Source organism: Equus caballus, chromosome 3 (assembly GCF_041296265.1).
Source record: "Equus caballus isolate H_3958 breed thoroughbred chromosome 3, TB-T2T, whole genome shotgun sequence".
NCBI classification, from domain to species: domain Eukaryota; kingdom Metazoa; phylum Chordata; class Mammalia; order Perissodactyla; family Equidae; genus Equus; species Equus caballus.
In genome coordinates, this window is record NC_091686.1 from 7,464,201 (window position 1) to 7,469,878 (window position 5,678).

At 50.9% G+C, this 5,678-nt stretch overlaps 1 long non-coding RNA gene across 1 annotated transcript; it reads right to left on the reverse strand.

The window, feature by feature from the left end:
- Positions 1-1,406: 1,406 nt before the first annotated feature.
- Positions 1,407-5,463, reverse strand: LOC138923362 (uncharacterized). Its single transcript, XR_011436866.1, has 3 exons — positions 5,352-5,463; positions 3,672-3,825; positions 1,407-2,880 (listed from the first exon to the last, which is right to left on the reverse strand). It is a non-coding gene; the product is annotated as an uncharacterized lncRNA (long non-coding RNA).
- Positions 5,464-5,678: the final 215 nt, after the last annotated feature.

Below are 5,678 nucleotides of genomic sequence, written 5' to 3' on the forward strand. Positions count from 1 at the left end.
TGGGAAGAGACACCCAGTGGGCCAGGACAGGCTCTACCCACTGGCCAAGTGGGAATGAGACTTTGGAGAAGGAAGCTCAGCACGTCAGCAGACAGGAAACAGCAAGCGTTAGGCCGGGGAGTTGAGATTGCAAGGTGCACCCCCCACCCCACAACCAGAGGGGGCCTTAGAAATTTCCCATCCTTAGATCCCAGAGCTCTGTGCCCCCCCCACCTCCCGTGACCACCTCTCTGCGTGGCCTCCCGCAGCCCCGCGGCCCGAGGCCCCTTCGCAGCTGTGTCTCCTTCCCCCACCCCTCCGGCTTCGCAGGGGAGGCCACGGGATTGTCTTGATCTCTTCTCTCTTTAAATCCGTTCCCTCTATTTGAAATGTGCCTTTAATGTAAGCCACATCAATCCTTTTGGGAAGTAGGAAGCGTAGACATCATAAATAAACACATTTGGATTAACTGGGGAGCAGGCCAGGGAGAAGGCAGAATTATAGAATATTTTTTAAGTGGATGCAGCTTTATTACTCTCAAGTATTTACAGTGACTCTTCAAGCTCTGCCATTCAGTGAATCTAACTGCTGACAAATTATTTCTAAGTTGAGGTCCTGCTGGGACCGCTTTGTTGACTAAACTAGAGGACAGGCTTCCGTGCTGACTGTGGGCCAGCGGCTGCACTAATTACAAAGGGACCCTCGCTATTCATCGTAAGTGGGGTGTGCAGGGCCTGCCTCCCTCCCTGGCCTGTTCGCACAGCGCACTGCTCAGGGAACCCCGACTTCACGGCTCAGCTAAGGCCCTGCTCGGTCAGGGCAGCCCCCTGGCCCAGACATGGCATCTGCGGCTGTAGTCAATGCCTTTCAAGGGTGCCCTTGGCTCACTTCCTTTTTCTTTCTGAGAACTGCCCACCAATGCAGGACGAGGAGGTGGTGGGAAGTGGGGAGCTGGCAGCCATGTTTGTACGACATGACTCCCCCTTCCCCATTCACTCAGCATTGAGCACCTGCCTTTCGCCCATCACAGTAGACTACTAGGCACGGGCAGCCAGCACCAACCAGGACAGACAAAGTCCCCAGGCCTCCAGGAGTTTTCCATCTGCTCTGAGGGTCAGATACAAGCAAGTGCACAAGAAGATGAGCTCAGACAGTAGTAAACGCTATGGAGAAAATGAAAGGACAGTGGGGTTGAAGCGACTCGGAGTTCAGAGGAGGCCACTGTGGGCATCCAGAAGGAGGACGGTGGGGGTGGTGGAGATGAGGAGAAGCGAATGGATTTGACCAATGTTTTGGTTGTGGTGTTTGCCGGACTGGATGCTGGGCTGGATGGGAGGTGAGGGTAAGAGGGACGAAGATTGCCTCTGAAGTTTTCATCCCGTACATGTGTACGGTTGAGGGTACCACAGACCAAGCTGGAGAAGAAGGAAGAGGAACAAGTTTAATGGGACGTTATGGGCTGAACTGTCTTCCCCCAAATTCATATGTTAAAGTCCTGACCCTAATACCTCAGGGTGTGACCTTGTGTGGAGATAGGGTCTTCGTAGAGGTAAGTAAGTTAAAATGAGGTCATTGGGGCGGGCCCTAATCCATTATGGCTGGTGTCCTTATGAGAGAAGGAGATCAGGACCCAGACACACAGAGGGAAGGTCATCTATAAGACGGCTTGAAGATGACCACCTACAAGCCGAGGAGACAGGCCTCAGAAGAAACCAATCCTGTGGACACCTTGATCTCGGACTTCTAGACTCCAGAACTGGGTGAAAATAACTGCATGTTGTTTGAGCCAGCTGGTCTGTGGTACTTTGTTACAGCGGCCCCAACAAAAGAATACAGGGGAGAATTCCAGAGGCTGGGATAGACCAACTGCTTGTCCGTCTCAGGAATGTGAGGTTAGGACCCACGGTTGGGACAGTGCCTGACACGGACAGCCACAAAAAGCCAGGGCAGTGATGTACCAGCAAAGGCACCAGGCACACAACAATGTGGACAAAGGCAGCAGAGAAGGCAGTCTGTGGAGGCAGGATGGAGACGATGCTCAGAGGGCTGTAGGGATGCGAAGCTGATCAGCTTCAGGGGACCTCACTGCCTCGGTTTGTGGCGCCTTCCAGTCTGATTCTGATCCACAGAGGCCCACTTCTCCTTCTTGCTTTGGGCTCCGCGGTAAGTTGGTTGCATTAATGGCCCCTCCTGGTATTCACACCCTTTGCTGTGTAACTTGCAGCGTCTTCCTGCTCTGGGGAGCGTGTTCTGCCCCACCCTTGACTCTGGGTTCAGTCGTGACACTTGTCTGGGGACATTAGCACATGACACAGTAGAAGCTGGAGAAAGCACTAGAGCGTTCCTATGGATGCTGTTCTTCCTCAGTCTTCACCGTGAGAACATGCTCAAGCCGTCCTGTTGCAGGATAAGACACACAGAGCACAGCTGGGTGACCCCAGGCTGCCCAGTCCAGGCCATTCTAGATCAAGGGACCTGCAGCTGCCCCCAGTCATGGAAGTGAGCTGAGAGGAGACCAGCAGGGCGCCCCCGCAGAAGCTAGCCCAAATTGACAATCCACGGACTCATCAGCCAAAGTCATGCTTTTTGTCTTAAACTAAATAATGTCTTAGCTGGTTTGTTACGCAGCATTACCGTGGTGACAGGTGACTGATACAGGCTCCACAAGATGCCTCCACAGCCTTCAGATCAACTCCCTATATTTTTTGCTTCAGTTAGTGTAAACTAAGCATCTCTGCCCAAATCAATGGGACCATGCAGAAGTGAGCCCGTACTCCACAGCATGCTGGCATCTGCAGACAGAACAACGGCACTGGAACATTCTCAAGGGCCTGTGATGCCTCAGAGTGGGGAGAACAAAAACACTGAGGGTGGAGTGGAGAGAGCCTTCTGTTCATAGTCCTCGAGGGAAAAGAAATATTTAAATATTTTATGAAGTTTCTCTTCTCTCTCATCAGTTAAACGACAATAACTGTAAGATAGCAATTTACGTTATGATCCTTTTAGTACATTATAATCAAGTGCCAAGTGGTTCAAGATTTATGCAGAGATAGCATCATGAAGGCAATAAAGAGGGTTAATGGGCAGGGGGTGGAACCACTTGGGGGTGAGGGGAGCCTCAGTGAAGGTACCCCATAGCAAAATGGGGTGTCATCGGGGCCACAAAGATTGAAGTGATTACATGCATAGAAGGAAGCAGCACGGCCCCAGAGTAAACGCAGAGACTGGCGTCGAGTCCTGGCTCTGTCACGTATCATGTGCACGATCTTAGACATCACCTAACATCTCTCGGCCTCAGTTTCCTGATCTCTAAAATGGGCATGATTCTCACTGTGTGCCCTCCTCGGGGTAAGGTTTTTATGACCTCCTGGAAATAAGCATCCAGCCTGCTGCTTTTGTTTTGTTATTATTGTTGTTAATACTGTTATAATTATTATTACCTATAGTGATATTTCAAATTCTTGAAATCCCCAGAGATATTCTAAGGCCGCTTGCTTTTCCTAAGATGGCACCTGTGATGGCTCCTCCAGACTAATACATAATCTAACGGTCCTTTTATAGTTGTGGTTTGTGGAAAACACTACTGCAGCCCCTGACTAGTCCTTCGAAACCTGTGAGTAAGTCACAATTACGGTCACATGGACTTGAAGCATCGAGCCCTAGGGGACCCAAGGCCCAGCCCATTCACTCACTCTTTCTCTGTCCAGGCACGAGTTGTCTCAACTTCAGGCATCTCAGTTTCCTTATCTGGGAAACGAAGATGAAGTTGGCTATCCCAGAGCGGTGGTGAAAATCGAATGTGGGGACGTGCGTGGGGCGTTGCATGGCAGGATTCCTTGGTGATATCTGGTGAATAATTACAACACAGAGCCAGTGAAGACCACGGCCTCGGGAATCCGATTTCCTGCACTTAAACCCTGTCTTCACCACCTGCGTGTCCCTGCGTAAGTGACTTAACCTATCTCAGGCTTGGTTCCTCGTCCCTGCAATGGGGGTGGTCCCAGCATCCACCTCACATGACTGCCCTGGAGCTTAAATGAGGTTGTGCCAGCAGAGCCTGGCCCAAGGCTGGCACAGGCCATGACCTCAATAACCAGGAGCTATGACTCGGCTTGTTTAAACCTCAGCACCCACAGAGGCACTTCCAGAAACACCAGAGGAGGGCCAGCACGTGATCTTGAACTTGTCTGGGAAGGATAATGTGCGTATTGAGGACAAGCAGACTTTACTTGCAGACTCAAATGGGACACCCTACTTGAGCTAGACTAGGGTGGGTTTAGGGAGACCCCCTAAAACAAGTCATACCCACATGGGTCACATAGACTGCTCCCTCTCTCCTGGCCTGTGGCGTCGGCTGAGCCCGGTGAGTTAGAAAAGCAGAGAACATCTAGTTCTAAGAATCAGAATACCTACGAAAAGATCAGTCGAGCCACAAAATATTATCTTAAAATTAAAATATAAGTCAGTGGGAAATTAATTTCACCAAATGTTCCAGACCATTTCGGATGTCAAACAGGGGGCGTCCCAGGCACGTTCTAAAGCAGTGGTTTCCAAAGCAGGATCTTTGATCCTGCAGCAAATTTGCAGGTCCCACCACAATCCTACGGAATCAGAAATTCTGGGCAGGGTGTCAGCGTTCGTGTTTCAGTGAGCAGTGGGGCATCTGGATACATGCTCCTTCGAGAATCACAGCCTTGATGGGAAGAAGTGGATGCAGCTGACAGACATGTCTGTCTGTGTCCTGGGAGCTCAGACCTCCCGCGTCATACACACCCCCTGCTCTCCCTCCTCCCTTGTCACACTTACAAACTATCTTCTCTTCTTCAAAACAGATCACCAGCCAGTGGAAGGTGTCCGTTTCTACATCCAGTCTCTAGGACAAAAGCGGATTTGCCAGGAGTTGCAGGTACCCGCCCCCACCCCCACCAGGACTTGTCTCTGCTATTTTCCTGCCAGGCCCAAAGCTTTAGGATACTGCTCTGTCTGTGTCACCGAATCATCACGAATCATCACACTAAGCACTAACTTTGAGTGTTTATCCTGTAAATACTTTATATGGATTATTTCTTTTACTCCTCACAACATTGTGGCTTAACATCGTCAAAAGGGGATCCCTGAGGGCTGGGTACCATTACCATCCCCTGTTAACAGATGGAGAAACCGAGGCACAAAAGGGAAGCTAGCATTCAGGATCACACTGCTGGTAAACAGCACAGCTGGGAGCCGGTGTTGTCTGAGTCCGGAGTCTGCCGTCCTCCTTCCACGCAGTGTGGCCTCCTGGACGTGGGCTGTTAGCTCTCCTGCTAGCGAGTTAGGAAGAGCAGCAAGTTCACAGTACAAGAACAAGGATGCCAGTCCTGGCTCTTACTCACCAGACGTACGTCTTGGACAGCGGCCTTCGGTGCTGAGCACTCAGGTTGCCAGTTTGTGAACTGAAGGTACTGACTCCCAGGCAGCTTTCCTCCGAGGGTCTCTACAGGAGCATCAAGAGAGACAATGCACTGGAAGGTGCTTTGCGAGGTAATCCAGCCAGGTGAATGTAAGGGATTGTCATTCCCTTGGGATGCCCAGGACTGAGGTGGGATGGTCATCCTGTGCGAAGGTGACATACATGAAGCTAGTGGCCACAATCGCTACCACAGAACTAAGAAGCAAAGAGCAGTGGTTTCCAGTATTAAAGTCACACCCGCCAGCATTCC